The following is a 23,528-nucleotide window of genomic DNA, read 5'->3' on the forward strand; positions in this document are numbered from 1 at the left end:
TGAAGAAGGGCTAATGCCCGAAACGTCGATTCTCCTGTTCCCTAGATGCTGCCTGACCTGCTGCGCTTTTCCAGCAACACATTTCCATCATCTGCTTAAATTGATAGCCTCAACTACAATATGTACTCTAAATGGGGGACGGGTGAAAAGAAATAAATGGAATTTACAGGAGGAAAAATTCAGTAGCAAAGGGATTTCATTTTCAAATATGCTGCTTAGTTAGCTAACTCAAGACTGGTCTAATGTGAAAAATGGCAATGCACAAAGGAATACTTAAGGAATTTTCCTTCAATGTGGCACATTCTGAATAATGTACAACAATACCCGATTTATTATTGTCATATGTTCTGGACGCAAGTTTGCTCACTGAGCTGGAAGGCTTGTTTTCAGACATTTTGCCACCATACTAGTTAACATCATCAGTGAGCCTCCAGTGAAGCACTGGTGTTAGGGACCTGCTGTTTATTTATGTGTTTAGGTTTCCTTGAGTTGGTGACGTCATTTGCTGCAGTGATGTCATTTCCTTTTCTTGATCGCAGAGGGTCATAAATGGGGTCCAAGTCGAGGTGTTTGTTTATAAGAGTTTCGGTTGGAATGCCACGCTTTAGGAATTCTTGTGTGTGTCCCTGTTTGGCTTGTCCTAGGATGGATGTGGTGTCCTTCCTCATCTGTAAGGATACCGGTGATAGTGGGTCATGTCTTTTTGCGGCTAGTTGATGTTCATGTATCCTGGTGAATAGCTTTCTGCCTGTTTGTCCAATGTAGTGTTTGTTACAGTTCTTGTAAGGTACTTTGTAAATGATATTTGTTTTGCTTGTTGTCTGTATAGGGTCTTTCAAGTTCATTAGCTGCTGTTTTAGTGTGTTGGTGAGTTTGTGAGCTACCATGATGCCAATAGGTCTGAGTAGCCTGGCAGTCATTTCCAAGATGACTTTTATGTAGGGGAAAGTGGCTAGGGTTTCTGGATGTGCTTTATCTGCTTGTTTGTGTTTGTTGCAGAGAAATTGGCAGACTGTGTTCATTGTGTACCCGTTTTTTTGAATACACTTGTATAGGCGATTTTCTTCTGCTCTTCGTAGTTGCTATGTGCTGCAGTGTGTGGTGGCTCATTGAAACAATGCTCTAATGCGGCTTCGTCTGTGGGTGTTGGGATGATTGCTTCTGTAATTCAGTATTTGGTCTATGTGTGTTGTTTCCCTGTGGACCCAAACAAGCAGACAAAATGCGTCCAGAAATCCTAGCCATTCTCCCCTACATAAAAGATGCCTTGGAAATGACTGCCAGGCTACTCAGACCTCTTGGCATCGTGGTAGCCCACAAACCCACCAATACACTAAAACATCAGCTAATGAACTTGAAAGACTTTATACAGACGTGCAAAACTAACAAAATACCTTGCAAGAACTGTAACAAACACTATACTGGACAAACAGGCAGAAGACTAGCCACCTGGATACATGAACATCAACTAGCCATAAAAAGACATGGCCCACTCCCAACTAGTATCCTCACATACAGATGAGGAAGGACACCACTTCGAGTGGAACAACACATCCATCCTAGGACAAGCCAAACAGAGATACACATGGGAATTCAGAGAAGCATGACATTCCAATGGGAACTCTATCAACAAACACATCGACCTGGACCCCATTTACCACCCTCTGAGAAAAAGAACAGGAAATGACATCACCACAGCAAATGACATCACCAAGAGGAGAAAGTGAGGTCTGCAGATGCTGGAGATTAAAGTTGAAACTTTATTGCTGGAACAGCACAGCAGGTCAGGCAGCATCCAGGGAACAGGAGATTCGACGTTTCGGGCACAGGCCCTTCTTCAGGAATGAGCAGAGAGTGCTCATTCTCTGCTCATTCCTGAAGAAGGGCCTGTGCCCGAAACGTCGAATCTCCTGTTCCCTGGATGCTGCCTGACCTGCTGTGCTGTTCCAGCAATAAAGTTTCAACAAATGACATCACCAACACAAGAAAACCCAAACACAAATAGAAAGCAGGTCACCAGGGCTTCACCGGAGGCTCACTGATGATGTTACCTAGTATAGTGACGAAACATCTGAAAATGAACCTTCTAGCTTATTGAGCAAACATATATCCAGAACCTCAACCTGAGCTACAAATCTTCTCAAAACTCACTATTGTCACATGTACCTAGGTACAGTGAAAAGTTTTGTTTTGGCGCAATACAGGCAGCTCACACCATACAAAGTGTATAACGCAATAAAATAGAGTGAGTGGACCCCATTTATGATCCTCTGAGATCAAGAAAAGGAAATGACATCACTGCAGCAAATGACGTCACCAACTCAAGGCTGCAGAGAGGTGCACAAAGAGTGAGGTTAACATTAAACTTAAAATTTGAGAGGCGCATTCAGAAGTCCGATAACAGCAGGGCAGAAGTTGTTGTTGAATCTGTTGGTACTTGTGTTTAAACTTTTGTATCTTCTGCCCGACACAAGAGGCTGGAAGGATCTTTGATTCTGTTGGCTACCTTGCTGAGGCAGTGAGAAATATCGATGGAATGCTGCCATAACAATACATTCTGTACTTTCATACTTGGCTTCCAACAAAAAAAAACAGTAATATGTGACATCTTATGAGAGTGTGTACCATGAAAAGGAGGAAGAAAATGTTTATTGTGTTAGATTAAATAAAACACAAGATGATTGAACACAACTTCAAAATTCAAAGTGTAGTAAGCTTTACAAACTATCAACAATTACTAGCAATTAAGGTTATCCCAATGATGTACTAGGTAAATATATCAAGTTCTTGAGATGTAAAAGCTGCATTTTCATTTACAAGAGCTGCTTTTTGAGTTTTTTTAGGGGTTCCTTTGTTCCTTCTCATTAACTCGCTTCCAAGATTATGCAGTCACATAGTAACAAAATCTTCAGCATAGAGTTGACAAATAGAATTTATTGAATTCATCAACATCCTCAATAATTAACAACTCTCTGAGCTACAAGGAAAGTTTGGACAATCTTGGATTGTGTCAGAGGCTGAGCTGTGATAGAACATAAAACATTACAGCGCAGTACAGGCCCTTCAGCCCTCGATGTTTTGCCGATCTGTGAAACCAATTTGAAGCCCATCTACACTACTCCATTTTTATCCATATGTCTATCCAATGACCATTTAAGTGCCCTTAATGTTGGCGAGTCTACTACTGTTGCAGGCAGGGCATTCCACGCTTTTACTACTCTGAGTAAAGAAACTACCTCTGACATCTTTCCTATATCTATCACCTCTCAATTTAAAGCTTTGTCCCCTCATGCAAGCTATCACCATCCGAGGAAAAAGGTTCTCACTACCTAACTCTCTGATTATCTTGGATGACTCAAATAAGTCACCTCTCAACCTTCTTCTCACTAATGAAAACAGCCTCAAGTCCCTCAGCCTTTCCTTATAAGACCTTCCCTCTAAACCAGGCAACATTCTTGTAAATCTCCTCTGAACACTTTCCAAAGCTTCTACATCCTTCCTATAATGCAGTGACCAGAACTGTATGCAATGCTCCAAGTGTGGCCGCAGCAGAGTTTTGTACAGCTGCAACATGACCTCATGGCTCTGAAATGTAATCCCTTTATGAATAAAAGCTAACACACCGTATGCCTTCTTAACAACTCTATCAACCTGGGTGTCAACTTTCAGGTATCTATGTACATGGACACAGAGATCTCTCTGCTCATCGAGACTACCAAGAGTCTTACCATTTGTCCAGTACTCTGTATTCCTGTTACTCCTTCCAAAGTGAATCACCTCACACTTTTCCATATTAAACTCCATTTGCCACCTCTCAGACCAACTCTACAGGTTATCTACGTCCCACTGTAACCTGCAACAGTCTTCGGCACTATCCACAACTTCACAAACCTGAGTATCATCTGCAAATTTACTAACCCATCCTTCTACGCCCTCATCCAGGTCATTTATAAAAGTGACACACAGCAGTGGCCCCAAAACAGATCCTTGCGATACACCACTAGTTATTGAACTCCAGGATTAACATCTGATCTGATAAAAATATATAAAATTGTGAGAGGCATTGAAAGGGTGCATTGTTGGAGTCTTTTTACTAGGGTGGAAATGTCAAGTACTAGGGGCATAGGTTTAAGGTGAGGGGGAAATGTTTAAAGGAGATGTACATTTTTTTTTAAAAAGAGTATGGTACATGTCTGGAATGGTGAGGTTGTAGAAGCAGATATAGCAGCATCATTTAAGAGGCATTTTTGACAGGTACATGATCAGGCACTGAATTGAGGGATACAGACCATGTGCTGGCAAATGGGATTTGTTTAAAATGGTATCATGGTCAGCAGAGATAGAGTGGGCTGAAGGGCTTGTTCCTGTGCTGTCCTGTTCTCTGTATATTATACAAAGAGAGTATTAATTTCCTAGACACTGCAGTATTTAAATTGGCACAAGACCATAAACATATGAAAGCAACAAAAACTGTTTTGCAAATAACCGACAGAGTTCCAAATAAAAATCTTCATCATCCTAATTACATTTTCTCGAATGGTGAGATGACGGTTAAGTCATCTGTTGCATATTCAAAAAGATGGAACATTTGAACTGGACAGGTCCTATCCTTTTCACTGCATTTCAGATCTCAGATATAAAGCTAACAATTAACATAGTGTTAATTAGGGTAGAATCCATTGCATTTTCCCCCATATAGTGTTCATAAACATATATAGCCTTAAGACAGAAATGCCACATTCAATTGTAAGTAATTCATTAACTCTGACTTAAAGTTTCTATTTAGCTTCCAATTAGCTGTGTGTTCCTTTGTGGACAGGGTTTTCACTATTTTCTCTCATTGTAGCCTGTCACTACCATCTACGCCATGATGCCACCTTTTCCCTCCCTCTCATCTATCTCTTCTTGCAGCCACACCCTCTGTTCTGCATACATTATCACTCCCCCCACCCTCATACTCTCAATCCTGCTCCCTCTTGCAACTTCACACTCTTTCCTGTTTGTTGGTTGCCTATTGACTGGTGACCCCCCCCCAAGGCACTCAATCCAGGCAATAGAATTCTAATGACTGTCTGAGCACATCTGTATGTTATACCGTTCAGCAACAACACTCTGCATCAAGCAGCTGCAGATGCCATGCCCGTGAGAGTAAGAAAATGGATAAAGATGTAATATAGATTAAACCTGTCAGGTTGAAAGTGTGATGGGATTCAAAACCACACTGGATTTCATTAGGTACAGGGGCATAATCAATTATATTCTTGTGGCCATCATGGTTCCCACAGAGCAGTCAGGTGCCTTTGTTCAGGAGGAGGTCCACTCACTGAACATTCAACTAGAGTGTACCAACATAGAAATGCATTCCTGAGAAGTTGTCAGGTCTTACATACTCTTGGGCAGTCTCAGGTGCCTCAGCTCTTCAGGCTACTCAAATGCCTTCACCGAAGTTAAGTGAGTGATAAAGATATGGCTACTTACACTTCTGTTAAATCCCAGCACAAAAGGAGAGGCTATGTACCACTGCCGCCATGCGATTAATTACAAGACTAGCTATTCAAGCCGAGACAGATCAGGGTGACCCCTCCATCAATACTGCATCAGAGATCATTTTGGTGCACTGTGTTCAGCACAATCTCTGCCCCCCTGCAGCAAGTGCAAATAACAAATATACGAATTATTTATTGTCACTTGCATTTAAAAATGAATAATACAGTAAAATATAATGTAAACCTGCACAATCCAGCACTATTTTGAATACTTTAAAAATAAAAAGGATAGAAGGTATAACTGAAAGACAGTCCTGAATTGGCTCAGCAATGACAACTGTGCCACCACTTCTCCTTCACCACTATCGCCTGACCCACCAAGCTAAGAGTCGCCGCTCTTTAGGCACCATCCCTTTGACACGGGCCCACCTTGCTGCCATTGATGCCAGATCTCATGTTGAACCCGCAGTCGTCCCATAACCTGGAGTGCCTGGTTCCGTTGTTGCCTCGATGCCAGCAGTCCCGGGTGTAGGCATCCCACGCTGCCGCCACTTCAGCCAACAACTCAATAATGCCAGGAGTCCCTGGCTCAGCTGCCAGACCAGGCCACCACCCTAGTCTCGCCAAGAGGCCCATTTTGGCTGCCCACCTCAGAGGTTGCCTCGCCAGTGCTGTCATCTTGAAAACTCCGCTGCCACTAATATTTCCGATCACTGCAGGAGCTTTGCCATCCCTGTCGCCGCCAGCCCCAAATGCCAGGAGGATGTCCCTGCTGTTGCAGATGCCACTGCCTCCAGTTGCCATGAGGAGATACATCCACCACAGCTCTTCCCAGCAGTCAAGAGGCAGCCATTCTGCTTACGGTCTGCTGTAGCTGCTGCACCGATTTTGTTGACTAACCTGCCACAAAAGGTTCCAAAGAGGAGAAAAAGCAAAAGAGAAAAATACAGAAAAAGAATAGAGTAAAAAGAAAGGGAAGGAAAAGCATGTGGGAATGGATGAGCCACAGGCAAGAGCCTGCAAGCAGCCCTGCTACTCCAGTGCTATCTTGAGAAGAAATATAAATAACTCCTAACATTCTAAAGAATCAATGAAGCTGTAGACAGGAACCATTGAAGTATCTTGCCAATCTTGCCCTGTGCCTGTAACACCTTATTCTTTGTCTAAGTATGTGTAGGGGTGATTTTAAAGGAGTTAGAGTTTTAAGTAGTAGAGTTATTGTTTACCTATAACTAGAATCTATTTATTTGTAATAAACATTCATTCTTGTTAGGTAAGAAAACATTGTCCATGTTTTTTTGTTAACCTGAGTCTAACCAAGTTAAATTGGGGAATTTTGCATACTTTGATAAATGCTTTGACTTTTGCATCTTGATTTGGGCTTGATTTCTCATTAACCATAAAGACAAATAGGAAATGCTGAGGAAATTCAGTAGGTTTGGCAGCATCTAGGGAGAAAGAAACAGAATTAACATTTTTAGTCCATTATCTTTTCTACAGAATCTATTAACCATTACCTTTTGTTTCCTATCACTTAGCCAATTCTGGATTTATTGCCATTTGAAATCAGTGTATACCACATCAACAACCTTGCCCTTATCAACCTTCTATTATGTCTTCGGTACACACAAATTTTCCCAAACAAATTCATACTGACTCTTGAGAATTAACTTTCACTTTTCCATGCAATAATCATTTTTATTCCAAATAATTATTTCTTGAAATTTCCCCACTATTGAAGTTACACTGACTGATCAGAAATCGCTGCGATAATCTTCTCAAACTTTATTTGAACAAGGGTACAACATTTGAATTTCTTCAGTCCTTCAATAATACCTAGGATCTAGAGAAGAGTGAAAGATTATCGCCAGTGACACTGCAATTTCCACTTTTGCTTCCTTCAATGTCCTTGGATACAGCTCAGCCAGTCCTGGTGCCTCATCAACTTTAAGTGTTGACAGCTTATCGATACTTCCTCCCAAACAACTTTAGTGAAGGAGTTTCCTCCTCTGTCAACATGGCCTGGGCAGCATCTGCTTCATAGGTAAAAACAAATGCAAAGTATTTATTTAACGCCTTCCTCATGCCTCTTGCCTCCATGTACAAGTCACAAAAATGCCCTCCTCTTTCAATATTGTGAGAAGATGACTTTTGTTCTGAAAAGGGCAATTTGGCTTGTGATGTCCACACACTTCAAAATTGTCCCTTGCACATTAAGATCTAGCTCATAAAATGTACATGAGGAAAAGCAAGGGGACCAATGCAGATTCCAGAGCAACTCCAATACAAATGATCCTCTGGCCCAAACATAACTCATTAACCAATCTTTTCAAAGCTGAAAAGATGTCTTAAAACTGTTTAGAAGTTTAAGTAGATTAGATTTCTCAAAGTTCAGTTGGAAAAAAGTGAGAAGGACAGTATCTATGCATTTTAGGGAGGGACAATAACAGAATCACATCTGGTGAACGTATAGACAGTCGCCACAAGGAAATGCTTGCAACCTTGTCATTCAATAAGAATTTAAAGAGTTAAGATAGGAGTGCTACTTCACTGGGTTTGACTGTAAAGTATGGGAAAGGGATGAATTATTCTTGCTCTCCATGTCAAAATCTTTCAGAATTTGCAGATTTATGTAACTTTCTTTATAATAAACCTGAGTGCTTCGTTAAAACAACACTGACAGCTCCTGTGTAAATATGGTCAATTACTGATAGCATGGTAACTAAATTGAAAAAAGTGAAACTCAATTTACTAAGCCAGGTTTCACTTGGACATCTGGCTTGTCCAGTATAATCATCATCTGGAATCAAAACAGTAGTTAACATGAGGCTTACGGATAGATGGAACCAAAGTGAACAACATTTAGAAACAACCCCATTCTTCTACTGGTGCATTTGAAACAGAGAGAGAAAATAAACAGAAGGAACAAAACGTTGGATCACTCATGAAGCTGATTATTTTCTTCTTATTGCATTCAACTTATGTAACAGGTCATTGTCCTGATACTTTAGATCAAGCTTTGTAATGGCAGATTTTGCTAGTCTAACCAGAAAAGTAATATGGCAGAAGAAAAGGCAGCTATTTCATAATCTGTGGCTGATGATGAAACTATTGAGTGAAGCTCCCTTCCACTCTATGCTAGAGCCTCCGTATCTACACAAATAACTTGGACAGTCTTAACACATTTTAGTGCTAGTAAGCTGGTTTGAAAATTGCGAAAGCAGAAAAGACTGAAGGCATTAAAGCCTTAGATGGACAACCAAGCAATATTTAGATCACAGTAAATGAAAACAAATACATCAATTAAATACTACCTTTAACATAATGAAATTTTCAAAGGTATCCCACAGAAGCATTATAAAACTTGATTATAAAGAATGTGAAAGAATGAAAAAAATAAGAATGAAAGAGACCAGCTCGGAATAGTTGAGAATCGCATGAAGGTTTCCAGCTAAAAGAATTAATTATGTACTACCATTTCTACCTAAAGAAGAAAATCCTAAAAAACACAACACAAATGGCAATATTATGTAACTGCATTACTTAATGAAGAGGTGCCGCTGGTGATCGACTAGAGTGGACAAAGTTAAAAATCTCTCAGGTTTACAGCTCCCATTTTACAGCAGGAACAAGGACCGGAGGGCTGCCGGGAAGGTAAATTAATTGTTTAAAAGCTTATCACGTTTATAGGTGGCGCGTAAGCTGAGCAGGCGCAGACACTGGAGAGCTGGGTAAGTAAGGTAATACATTTGGACAGTTGCTTTACCCAAAACACTATTCAGATAGTGTCTCCCACCCATCCTCCTCCTCTAACCAAACACCGGATTGATAAGTTACTTTTTTTTCTCTCTCTCTCTATAATAGTCTCTTTGGGAATTAGAACAGTAGGAATATAGGTTAGGGCAGTTGAATGCTCCACCTGTAGAAGGTGGGAGGTAAGGGTTACCACTAGTGTCCCCGCTGACTTCATCTGTGGGAAGTGCACCCAAATCCAGCTTGAGAACTGTGTGAGGGAACTGGAGCTGGATGAACTTCGGCTCATTCATGAGACAGCGGGAGTAGTTGAGAGAAGTTACAGGGAGGTATCACACCAAACGTACAGGAAAAAGGTAGATGGGTTATAGTCAGGGGACGGAAAGGGAACTGGCAGACAGTGCGGGGGGGGGGGGGATTGGCTTACCCAGGGTAAGCCATGAGTTACAGGTCTCTGGCAGAGTCTGTCCCTGTAGCTCAGAAGGGAAGGGGGGAGAAGAGCAGAGCAGTAGAATTGGGGATTCCATAGTTAGGGGAACGGATAGGAGATTCTGAGAGAACGAGAGAGACTTACGGTTGGTGTGTTACCTCCCAGGTGCCAGGGCTCATGATGTCTCGGACTGTGTTCTCGGGATCCTTAAGAGGGAGGGGAAGTCACAGGAGTACCTGCTGTGTAAATGGTGGGTAGTGTCCCCACGTGTAATGGTGGTATCCATGTTGACACTCTGACACATCTTGCAGTGGTTGCCATGACAGGGTTGTATAGTGGTGTGGTTGATGTTGTCCTGAAGCCTGGGCAGTTTGCTGTGAACAATGGTCTGTTTAAGGTTTGGCAGTTGTTTAAAGGCGAGAAGTGAAGGCATAGGGAAGGTCTTGGCGAGGTGCTCATCTTATCGATAATGTCTGAGCTGAGATGTCACCTTTCGTTTTATAAAACCTAAAGTTATTGCGAGAATGTGACTTTAAAAAGTCCTGGGATTTACGTATTAATGAAACTAAACCCGCAACCCGTTTGTTGTAAATTCTGTGTCTTATGATCCTGCTCCACAGCTACCTGATGAAGGAGTACATAGAACATAGAACATTACAGCGCCCTCAATGTTGTGCCGCCCTGTCATACTAATCTGAAGCCCATCCCACTACACTATTCCATGTACGTCCATATGCCTGTCCAATGACGACTTAAATGCACTTAAAGTTCAGAGTAGCACTGTGAAAGCTAGTGATTCCAAATAAACCTGTTGGACCATAACCTAGTGTTGTGTGATTTTTACATACTTGATGAAGACATTTATTAGAATGAAAATGGAACCCTGAAAACAAAAGAAAAATGAAGAAAATATCAAGAAGAACCCTTGAAAAGAATATGTTTGGAACCTTGTGGTGTAACATAGACTGTGAGCAGAATACTGAAGTTGCCAGTGTTGTGGTTGAGTGCAAGAGTCATCATTAGATGGATGATAAAATTAATGATGATGATGCCTTCAAACTTTTCATCACCATAAAATCCATAGATGGATGTAATTAAATTTTCCAGATAGCATCAAATGTCTATTTAGGCTTTCACTGTGGTTTCTGTTTGGTGTATCGCTATCAAGGCTATATTTAGAATGCATGCTGAGAGTGAAGAACATGCTAACGTGACCTTACAAGATAAATTACATCACCCATGCTTAACTGAATAATGAATTAGACTGTCAATCATACTGCTCCATGTCAACTTGCTTTGTGCACATTCATGTTAATATTTTCTTAAGCCATATTCCTCTTTTTCAAATTAGGTCTCTTTATGAAATGCCACCCAAAATCAATTAAATTCTCAAATAACCATGATACAAAATTCATTTACGATTATTGTAGAAACATTCTAAGCTTCACAGGTTAAGATTTGCTTTGTGACAATTCAAAGTGTTTACATTTTAAGGTACTTTATTTCATCTTCCATATTTGAACTTATCAAACCAACAGAGGTCTATTTTACCCAAAAGCAGGTGGTTTGGTGCTTATGGCAAGGAACAGCCCCTAAGCTAGTTTACATCCTTCACTAGAATCAGACTTCACTGACCTTCTCAGACCCCATATCAACTTGCAATTACACCATCCAGTCCACAAGTCAAGTCTCTCAATCAGATTGACATCTGGGTAAGAAACTTGAACATGCTACACAGATAAAACTCCACAACATTTGTGGAAGTTCTGACTTGTGAACCACGGGCCATTCAAATCACGATTGCTGAGTGTGATGACCTCGTAAATTAACTTAACTATTTATTTTATCAAGAATAATATTTTTGGATAAATTTCATGAGTACCCATATAGAGTCATAGAGATGTACAGCATGGAAACAGATCATTTTGTCCAACTCGTCCATGCCGACCAGATATCCCAACCCAATCTAGCCCCACCTGCCAGCACCTGGCCCATATCCCTCCAAACATTTCCTATTCATAAATCCATCCAAATGCTTTTAAAATGTTGCAATTGTACCAGCCTCCACCACTTCCTCGGGCAGCTCATTTCACACACGTCCCACTGTGCGCGTGAAAAAGATGCCCCTTAGGTCTCTTTTATATCCCTCACACCCTAAACCTATGCCCTCTAGTTCTGGATTCCCAGACCCCAGGAAAAAAAAACTTTGTCTACTTACCCTATCCATGCCCCTCATAATTTTGTAAACCTCTATAAGGTCACCCCTCAGCCTCCGATGCTCCAGGGAAAACAGCCCCAGCCTGTTCTACCTCTCCCTATAGCTCAAATCATCCAACCCTGGCAACATCCTTTAAATCTTTTTAGATTAGATTAGATTCCCTAGTGTGGAATCAGGCCCTTCGGCCCAACCAGTCCACACCGACCGCGAAGAGTAATCCAACCAGACCCACTTTCCTCTGACTAATGCACCTAACACTATGGGCAACTTAGCATGGCCAATTCACCTGACCTGCACATCTTTGGACTGTGGGAGGAAACTGGAGCACCCGGAGGAAACCCACGTAGACACGGGCAGAATGTGCAAGCTCCACACAGACAGTTGCCCAAGGCTGGAATCAAACCTGGGATCCCTGGTGCTGTGAGGCAGCAGTGCTAACCACTGGGCCACTGTGCCACCCCACTGAACCCTTTCAAGTTTCACAACATCTTTCCGATAGGAAGGAGACCAGAACTGCACACAATATTCCAACAGTGGCCTAACCAATGTCCTGTGCAGCCATAACATGACCTCCCAGATCCTGCACTCAATACTCTGACTAATAAAAGAAAGCATACCAAACGCCTTCTTCACTATTCTATCTGCCTGCAACTCCACTTTTAAGGTCTCTTTGTTTAGCAACACTCCCGAGGACCTTACCATTAAGTGTATAAGTTCTGCTAAGAGTTGCTTTCCCAAAATGCAGCACCTCACATTTATCTGAATTAAACTCCATCTGCCACTTCTAAGCCTATTGGCCCATCTGATCAAAATCCTGTTGTAATCTGAGGTAACCCTCTTCACTGTCCACTACACCTCCAATTTTGGTGTCATCTGCAAACTTACTAACTATACCTCTTATGCTCACATCCAAATCATTTATGTAAATGACAAAAAGTAAAAGGACCCAGCACCGATCCATGTGGCACTTCAGTGGTCACAGGCCTCCAGTCTGAAAAACAACCCTCTACCACTACCCTCTGTCTTCTACCTTTGAGCCAGTTCTGTATCCAAATGGCTAGTTCTCCCTGTATTCCATGAGATCTAACCTTGCTAATCAGTCTCCCATTAGAGTGCTTGTCAAACACCTTACTGAGGTCCATATAGATCACATCTACTGCTCTGCCCTCATCAATCCTCTTTGTTACTTCTTCAAAAAAACTCAATCAAGTTTGTGAGAAATGATTTCCCACGCACAAAGCCATGTTGACTATCCATAATCAGCCCTTGCCTTTCCAAATACATGTACATCCTGTCCCTCAGGATTCCCTCCAACAACTTGCCCACCACCGACGTCAGGTCACTGGTCTATAGTTCCCTGGCTTGTCCTTACCACCCTTCTTAAACAATGCACCACGTTAGCCAACCTTCAGTCTTCCGGCACCTCACCTGTGACTATCAATGATACAAATATCTCAGCAAGAGGCCCAGCAATCACTTCTCTAGCTTCCCACAGAGTTCTAGGGTACACCTGATCAGGCCTTGGGGATTTATCCACCTTTATGCGTTTCAAAACATCCAGCACTTCCTCCTCTGTAATATGGACATTTTGCAAGGCCTCACCATCTATTTCCCCAAAGTCTGTATCTTCCATATCCTTTTCCACAGTAAATACTGTTGCAAAATACTTGTTTAGTACATCCCCCATTTTCTGCAGCTCTACACAGACATTAAATCAGAGGGCTTAATTACTACAGTCAACTTGTATATTTAATTTGATCTTTTACTTTTGTAAAAAAAAAGGCAAAGGACACAGATGAAAATAGCAGTAACATCCCTGATCCAATTCATTTAATCATGTTGACTCAGTTTGTAAAGCCCAGCATGCTCATGGCACATTCTATTGTTTCATCCTGTTGAGGATAGAAGCTCATTACCTGTACCCAGTGTTTCTAAAGTCGGTAGACAACCACAATATGGCGAGGAGTGGTTTCAAACACAAAACATTTTTAACAAGTACAAAGGAGCACTTAATTTTAGACCTGTGTCACTTAGAAAGTGTTTAAAACTGCAGCATTTTCGAGGGTTATGCTGATTTTGGGTGAATCACATAGAATAAAACAATGAGCCAAATAATAAATATTACCCCATGATGTCACCATGTATACACTTCCATTAAAAAATATTCTCCACAAAATATGTTTAGCAGTAGTGGAACATGAAGCTGGAGAGTTAATGTTTCCAATGGTCCCTGCTGACATGCATGGTACCTGGTATCCTAACTAGTCAACTCCTGTACGTAGTCATGCATGTAATTCATACACATAAGAAATTATTAAGTGTGTTGCCTGGTTTTCAAAAGATGTTTTAGTTTAGTACCTTCAACTTGGAACAGAGCATAAATAGCAATCTGTTGAAAAGTCATTAGGATACAGCTTTTACTGAAATAGAGGTAGAACTACTTCTCGGACCACATACTTTTAAGGAAATGCTATTGAAGAATTTTACCTAAAAGAATTTTTTTTAAATGGTAGCTCTTTCATTATACACCTGCAATATTCTTAACAAAGGAAGCATCATTGATATATTTAATTTTTTTAAGCCTGACTGCAGGGTTGAAAACCAGACATAACTTTACAACGTACTTCAGTACAAAATATTATTTCAGTCGCAGAAAATCTTTTTAATAATAAAAAAAGAAACTGGCAATCATTCATGCATGACCCTTCAAGCAGAAAGACACTTTGCACCATTTGCCTGTCATTTCTGCTACATGTTCCGTAAGCAGCTTCGCACTAAATCAATTTTAAAAACTGAAGTTAAATACATTACTATTATAATGGGATAAAAGGCAATGAATGCTGTGCGACTCCATTAGTCTTTTTTGTTGAGGGAAAAAAAGCCAATTATCTGCAGCTGTCGACCATAAAAACCAAGAGCCATTTAAACTAACATTAGGCTCCACCTGACTAAAACAGGGGGCAATTTCATTTTTTTTTCAATAATGTAATTTTCTTTTGCTGTAAAGCGTGATAAACACAACAAAATAATATTGCCTGCATTCTGTCACAAAACAATTGACAAGTGCAGAGCAGGTTACGAAATTTCAATCTAGTTGATTAATATACACATTGTTCCAAGATCAAATTAACTATATGGGAGAGCATTTCTCACTCCCTACCCAAAGAAAAGAAATGGAGGGGGAGTGGGTAAGTTTCAATAACTAACAAGTCTTTTCAAGAAATCCTAATCACCAGCAATGCAATGTAGTAAACGTTGAAGCTACTACAATAAGTAATGCAAACATTTTTAAGAGCGCGTGACAGAGCAAAATGTTCATGTTGACAAATTTACTTAACCTCTTCGAACAGTGCTAAAACCTTGGCCATCGTGACCCCATTTTAATCATCTTAAATTGTCAAGGCACCAGGCTGAGAGCGGAGAAGAGGGAGTTCTGACAACGGAGTGAGTGTGGGGGAGAGGAGTTGAGCACAGAAGTGTTATAAAATGAAGTCACGAAAAGTGGGAACAAGGTTTCCAGCAACTGAGAAAGGATTCTTCTGTATCCTCTATCACAAATTTATTCAAGAGCATTGCATTATCTCCATTGGCCCCTTACTTTTATAACTACAGGAATATTAATACAAACTTCCAAGCACATGGATCAATCAAACCAAGGGTATTCTTTAGAAATACAGCAATAGCCAAAAGGGATATGTGAAAATTTCAATCAGGTCACAAGTCGAATTTATTTCTGCAAATAAAATGTTAACTTGATTTATAGAAATTATATAAGATAAACACATTATCTGTATATAGTACACCAAGCATTAAACTTTGTCATCCATGGAGTATAACTTCTCTACTTTTCTCAGCTTTACATAACTATGGAGGACAAAGTGAGGATTGCAGAAGCTGGAGCTGAGGAGTGGAGAGTGTGGTGCTGGAAAAGCACGGCAGGTCAGGCAGCATCCAAGGAGCAGGAGAATCGACATTTCAGGCATTAGCCCTTCATCAGGAATGAGGCTTGTGGCTCAGGGCTGAGAGATAAATGGGAGGGGGTTACATAACCATCCCATATCACACAATTTTTACGCGTTCTTGATAAGTAGAAATTACTTTGCTGCAAGATGGCACATAATAAATAGGTTTTACATTAAAACCTATTAGCTGCTTTGAACTGCCTGGTTCAAAAATCCTCTCTAATAACTTCCAAAACTCCAATAACTTATTTTGTGCTTGCTGCCACTCCTGTCCTGTTCCCAGATTCTCCCATTTGCCATTTCATTGCCTGACTCTCCTACTCAATTTTTCACTTACACTCTGACTTTCCCACTCATTATTGTGCCCCTGACCATCTTCATCATTACTTCCCTCTGCAGAACCATTGCTGTGAGGGGAGGCTCAGGAGAGCGGTGGTGAGATGAGAGAACGCAAGCAAGCAAGCCACTGGGTGGAAAACAGTGAACAGAAGGGTTGGGGAGATAGCAGCAGCATTTGGGGAAAGAAGTGGTGAGAGGGAGATTGGTGACTTTCAAGGAGGTATAGGCCACAGGTATGACAAGCAGTTCAAGGCCATGGAGTGAATATCTCTAGATCAAACACAAAATGGAATAAAAATAGAAAATATGGAGAAACTCTGAGTCTGTCAGCATGTGTGGAGAGAAAACAGAATTTGTTTTCAAATCCAGTGACCTTTCTGAAGATCTGCCGAGGTTTTCTTGTAATTTTTGTTTTTGTTTCAGATTTCCAGCATTCACAGTTCTTTGTTTAAAATTGTAGCAAGATAGAAATTTGTCTGGCAAATTTCTCAATATCCAGCCAGAGTCTTGTCACAGAGTACATTGGAAGTTATAGTTTCAACAAAGTGGACCACTGTAAGAATTTATTCGGGCCTAATTTGTTTCAACACTGATCATTGCTGCTTCAGATGAGGAAGAGCTCATGACCTCATCTGTTTGTCCTGCTTCCTCATTGGAACGCCTAACCCAGAATGGGAATCCCTATATTAGGACTTACCTACATCAATTCTTACATGAAGACAGTAATTTTAAATCCAAATGGGTCAGCTTGGGATTGAATAAAAGTACATTTAAAACGCGCACACAACCATTTCCAATTTTAAACCTACTCCATCCTTGTTTAAAACAAGTATGGAGAATAAGTATGATTTAAGGGGACCAACTTGCAATTTTTGTCATATGAAAGCATATGGAAAAGCTGAATGTTGGAAATTAAAAGGCAAGACTGTCATAGTTGAGATATTGTATAGTGCATCTCAGAAAATGCTGTAGGAGTTTATAACGAACCAGTAGTTTTGAACATATTTGTTCTTGGATTAGATCAGAGCAGAGCACAGAAAACTATTGAAGTTGTGAGTTAAGAATTTCATGACACAATTTTTGTGCGACAAAGCAAGCAAACAAATTAATATCCTAAGAGATATAACAGATCAATTGCTGTGTTGGAAGGTGATAGGAATTTCCCTCAAGAAATTTCACAACATAAATATGCATTGATACAGGGCATTAACAAAAGTTTATCTGTTCTTTTGTATGAAATTAATTCACAGTGTGATTTAATTTCCTCTATTGTAATTGTAGTGACTGCGTCCTAGTTACCTTTTAAAAATGCCAATTCTCTATTAGGAAAGAACTCAGCCTCACAAAAGGTCTCTAGTCTCTCGGGATTTCACAAAAGGCCACAGCAGCTTTGTCTCGCCTCACTAGGACAGTGCTCTGGCAACTAAGACTCTCCATTCCTAGTCATCACAAATGGGAAAATTTGATTAATTCACTAAATTTCCCAATTCAACCTAACTGTCTAATTGAGGTTATAAGAATATGCACACCAGGTTGTTTTCCATTGCAAAAAAAGAGCTATTGATTGCAATCAAACTATTTTAACCAACAGCAAAAACTATACAAGATGAATTTCTGATCTATGACTCTATATTTTAAACTCTATCTCGTTTACAATTCCCACACATGGACAGTCAAAAGAGACAAGGGAAGCAACAAATATTGTGGGTGGGGAAGGAAAAACATTAAAAAGTAGTGCTGTTTAGGTACCATTCCCAATCACAGATGTTGATAAGTTTTTTCGGGGTTTCTTCAATTCCCTCCAATATTTTGCTGATGACATGAGATTGTGGATACAGTAAATCACTGGTTCAGGATTCACCATTTTAGTGCTTCCAAAGAGGGTTTTCCCTCTTATTTTCAACAGGAAATATACAGAGAGAACTGCTCACTGAGAAAAGTGAGGAGAGCAGCTGGCTGCTCGGATTTTTCTTTTACTTCTCTAGTAGAAAAGACAAGAGATAGAGTCATGATCTTATTGAATGGCAGAGCTGGCTACTCCTGTTCATATTTTTAACAGTCTTACAGTTTTTGGCTAATGTAAAAAAAACTTTATTAAAGAAATAATCTTTCATAGGATGTGGACATCGCAGGCTGGGCAAATGTTTACTGCTCACCCCTACTTGCACTTGAGAAGATGCAGCTGAGCTATCTTCTTGAACCACTGCAGTCCATTTGACTGACATGGGGTTAATGGCAGCTGCCGATGAATTCAAATTGCGTGAATTAAACAAACAGGTAGAACCTATGCAAAAGATGACTTAGCAGTCAGCAAAGCACTCAAAGTTAGTAATGAAAAAAGGAAAGCACTACTTTCAAAACAAATGACTCCACTGCAAGCAGCAATATTACCATAGAGATGCAAAGAAGGCTACATGTCTTTGAAGGCAAATTTAAAATTCTGAATGAAGAAGCTATCGTTTGTTCGAAAAGAACCTGACATGAGTAGTGTTGAATACGAAGGCAAAAAGTAAAAACAGTGCAAGAGAATTTTTGAACTAACTAGAAGGATAATCACTACTTCTGTTGAATCTCTGGCATAATATTAATAATGCTCGTAAAGTACCTGATGAGTATGTTATGTAACAGGAAAAAAATCAATTGCTTCTGCAGAAGGAGGCTGTGTCAGAACTGCATCTCTTGCAAAGAACCCTAATGGACTCAATCATGAAAACAACCTCAAGGATAATAATAATCTTGCATTCACACAAAATGGACACAATATGAGTGTTTAAGAGAGACTTTACAGTCTTAGACATGAAAAACTTGCAGACGAGGGGGTGCATGGTCATCTCTTGAGCCTTGGAAGACATAGCTTGCTAAGAAGATAGTAAGGACTGCAGCTGCTGGAGAGTCAGAGTCAATAAAGTGTGGCGCTGGAGAAGGGTCCTGCCCAAAACATCAACTCTCCTGCTCCTCGGATGCTGCCTGACCTGCTATGCTTTTTCCAGCACCACACTTTATCAACTATAGTTTGCTGAGGGACATTTACACTTGATTAGGCTGCCACTGAGACACATACCCAGGTCAAACTTTATTGTGTCTACTTTCCAGCTTTAACTTGTTCTGGTTTTTAACTTGTACACTTGATTTCGTCTGATTAACTTTGTTAAGAACAGTTGAGAATTGCAAAGTAAGAAATTGCCTTCTGTCACAACACTTCTTATCTTTGGATTCAGTAATCTTTTCAATATTGAGAACTTCCTCCTATCACTCACACAGAAATAGGTTTCACCCTGAATTTAACAAGAGGCCTTTTCTTTCAGGATAGGAGAGATTAGCATGGTAGCTCTTCCTCACAGGCTTCTTGCCCCCCCCAACTAATTCAGCTACCAAAACACTTTTCTACCAGTCACTAAACAACTATAGCTGAACAAGGATAGGTATCACGTGACTTACAATTTTGAAGAAGCTTGGTTCAAAACAAAATTGCCGATGTCCACAGCGACTTTGCACTGGCCTACCTTAAAGAAACTGCTCAGTGTTTCCATAAAACTTGAAATAAAACCATACTTCAAAACTCCTTCAAAACCTAAGCCCTCTAAGAAATATTAAATATGAAGCATCTTTGTAATACATGTGAATGGAAATCAGCAGTTTAAAGCCTCAACAGGGGGGTTAGAAGACTGTGTTAAAAAGTCAAAACCATGCTAATGTTCTTCTTTAAAACTAGACATTATGAAGGAGGTTAATGAAGGTAAGAGTAAGAACCATTATGATAGAGGATTTCTTCTTAGATTACAATTCACACCTGTTCTTAACAAAGTTAATCAGACCAAACTAAGTACAGAATTTTCTAAGGACCTGTGAAAGCTGCAAAATGAATGCAATAAGTTTTAACTTGGGCCCTATGTCCACGTAGCAACCAAGTCAAAAGAGTTTATACTGGGTAGAATCCAACACAAGTTTACACCATCTCTGCATTTCTAGTCATTCTGATGGACCTCAAGACAGTTACACAATGGTAGTTTCCTTGCCTCTGGACCAGATGATCTAGGTTCAACTGCCTTCTGTCATATTAATGTGTCATAACTTTTAACTAAATTGTTAAAATATATTAAGAGAGGGATATTCAGCAATGTGGGACAGAAAGTGAAGTCATTCAGAGTTTCAACGGTCTGACTTTGCTATAAAAACTTCATTAACCCTGCTGTTAAACTTTTGTTACGAGTCTGACATTCTGATGTTGTTTTAACATTGGCTGTCTGAGCAATCAACTGTTTGGACAGATCTTCAGTCAAAACTGTAATTTCCACAGTAGGATATCAGAAAGTAAGCATCATGAAAAATGAATATTAAACCCTAATTATCACGTACAATTGAGTACTACTAGTTAAGCATTAGGTTTTGCCATGACAAGATGTTTAATGGTGAAATATGACAAAAGGATAAGGTATATAACCTGTACTGCATACATTAAATTAGTGGTTAAAGTGCCAATAATGTTAGACAGTGACAATGTTGAAAAATATTACTATTACGCATTTTTTAGGGAGAGGTGCAATGACAGTTAAACTTTGGGGCTGCTATGCTTTTAATTTTTAAACAAGCTGTTTAGAAATATTGTGACACACCTTTGCAGAAGGTAGGACTTGAACCTGGATCATCTAGTCCAGAGGTAGGGAGACCACACCTTTTAACTATCTAATTTAGTCTGGAGGCAAATTAGGGAATTTTGTTCACCTCCTTGCAGGTAGCCAGAGGCATTGACCAAAATATGGAAACGGCTCGCATCACACTGGCAGCAGGGCTACTTAGCAAAGGATCCAAGGAGAGAAGGCACACAACATTTTAATAAAGAAAGATGCTTTACACACCAAAAATAAACCACAACATCAGCAAAGCAACATTGTGTACTCACATTGTGACTTCTGCTGTTCACCTCTAGGCTCTGGCACTGAAATTGACAGAAATCTGGAACAGAAAAAGGGAATACAACAGATGATACATAGAAAAGAGAAGTGCCTCTTCGGTTAGTCCAATTCACATCAGCTGACTGAGCAGAAAAATAAAAAGAAACAATCGAGAACATGGTTTAATTTACTCAGCATGGATCACTATTACATTGCACTATCAAATGCAGGCCTTCTGGAAAGTAGAAATACGAGCTGCTACTTATTTATGAACTTCTGGACTGAATTGCCCCTTTTCACTTCCTCAGACTACTATTTTTAAAAAAATAAGTGTGTTGATATATTAAAGACCCATCGCAATGTGGTTGACTCTTAACAGTCCTCTAGGATGGCCAATAAATGCTGGCCTAGTTGGTGGCACTCTCATCCTGTGAATGGAGAAAAACACATTTTGGATAACAGTAAAAATTAAACTTTAAAAGCTTGACAATCTGAATGTATTCTTAACAATTCAAATTATTTTCAATAAGAACTACCAAGTTTCTTTACCAGTGTTCTATCTTACAGTTCTTTCATGTGCCAAGACATGTCACCTCTGATGAGTTGCTTCTGAATTTTACCTTCAACTCACATGCTCCCACCAGATCCCAGAAAGCCTTTCTATCACACTCCAAGTGATGACATCTGTCACAACCAAAGAATCTAAGGGCCATATACTCAAGCAGTGCATAACTCATCACTGGCATATGATGTACACAAATGATTACTGCTAGACCTGGGCTACATGCCTTTTGTCATTTCTGACATGGGCAAAAACAAATTGAAGAATCTTAAATCAGGAATAGTTAAGTTCAGAGTTTGGTGATGACACATCCAGATTTTCCCAGAAAAGACGAGGTATGGAGGGTATAAGTATGCAAAGTGTTGATGGTATCAAAACAGATACTACACAAAATACTCAGCAGGTCAGACAGCATCTGTGGAGAGAGCGAGAGAGAAAAGAGATGGTTAAAATATAAGGCTGATAATCTTTTATCAGAATTGGGAACATTCCATTGGGAACATTAATAGGTTTTAAACAAATACATAGATAGGGAAAGGGATGAAGAGGGCAAAGATAAAGTTTGGGGAGGGAGGAGTACCTGGATGGAAGACAAACAGAAGTATAAGGAAAAGAAAATGGGGTTAGAAATTATGTGAAATTTTAATTCCTACTCTGACCTGTTTCCTAGTGTTCCAATGAAGCTGTGTATAAACCTGAGGAACACCACCTTATCTTTAAGTTAAGGTGGTCTCAGACTTGAGAATCAAGCATTAATTTCAATAATTTCACAGCATAATCTTGGCACCCACCTCTTTTTCTCCCGAATTTGAGACTGTTGCTGTTTTTAGACAAGAGCTCTTTACGATACTGCTTGTCAGACTTCCTCTAGATTCATCTTTTCTCTCTAAACTTGCCCCATTGCCACTCCCTTTTGCCTTGCACTATCAACGTTTGCCATTCAATTTCATCTGCTTACCACCCTATCACAGATCCTTTTTTAAATTTCTTAACTATGCTTCCATCCCACAACTCCCTTAATTTGTTGGGTTTGCACTTGCTTAAAAGGCTATTATTTCTCTAACTTCTCTCAGCTCTTAAAAAAAAATCACTTTTTGTCTCAATTTCTGCTCAGTACTTTCATAATTTTCTATTTTTTTAAATTCAGATTTGCAGGAATTTCTTTATTTGTTCGTGGGATTTGGGAATTGCTGGCTAAGCCAGAATTTATTGCACATCTCTAATTGACCAAAGGGTGGTTAAGAGTCAATAACATTGCTATGGGTCTGGAGTCACATGTAGGCCTTTTACAACATTTGACAATGGTTACCAAGTCACATTATCTGCATATAGATTAAAGAAAGCAAATCACTATCAATATAGTCAAGCCGGACTTTCTGGCATGTCTATGGGATGGTGCACTGAATCAATACGTAGAGGAACCAAGCAAAGAACTTACAATCCTACACAGGTTATTTTGTAATGAGAAAAGAATGATTAGCAATCTAGCTGTGCGATGCCACTTGGGGAAGATCATACTGAATGGCAAAGCAGGCTAGAAGGGCCAAATGATTTACTCTTGGCTCTATTTTTAATTCCAGGTTTTACTGAATTAAATTTTCACTATCTGCTATCCTGGAATTTGAACCCATTTTGCCATTTCAAAATTCATTCTAGCCAGAATACATGGACCATGAATGATATGTTCAGCGCAATGCATATCAGTGTTTATAGCTTTTTCTCCCCCTTTGCTTTGCTCTATTAATTTTGTATTAGTGCACTTGAGCATTGAAATTGCACCATGTGGCAGGGCACTCAGCCAAACAGAACAGTATGCCCCAGGTTAATTCACAATCTCAATTAATTACGGATTTCAAAGATGCTATTATTTTGTTTGATATTTCTGG

At 39.9% G+C, this 23,528-nt stretch overlaps 1 protein-coding gene across 4 annotated transcripts in view; it reads right to left on the reverse strand.

Annotated features, from left to right (window-relative positions):
• LOC122564059 (transcription factor RFX3-like) overlaps positions 1-23,528 on the reverse strand; it is a 309,606-nt gene that overhangs the window by 178,522 nt on the left and 107,556 nt on the right. For 2 of the 4 annotated variants that reach the window (XM_043718555.1, XM_043718574.1), the window contains exon 2: positions 21,089-21,141. The gene's annotated coding sequence lies outside the window, so the exon portion shown is untranslated. Of the gene's footprint in view, positions 1-6,830; positions 6,935-7,322; positions 7,520-20,910; positions 20,939-21,088; positions 21,142-23,528 lie in introns of those variants that run through there. The other 2 variants (XM_043718547.1, XM_043718565.1) reach the window with 2 other exon arrangements.

Source organism: Chiloscyllium plagiosum, chromosome 2, assembly GCF_004010195.1.
Source record: "Chiloscyllium plagiosum isolate BGI_BamShark_2017 chromosome 2, ASM401019v2, whole genome shotgun sequence".
NCBI classification, from domain to species: Eukaryota; Metazoa; Chordata; class Chondrichthyes; order Orectolobiformes; family Hemiscylliidae; genus Chiloscyllium; species Chiloscyllium plagiosum.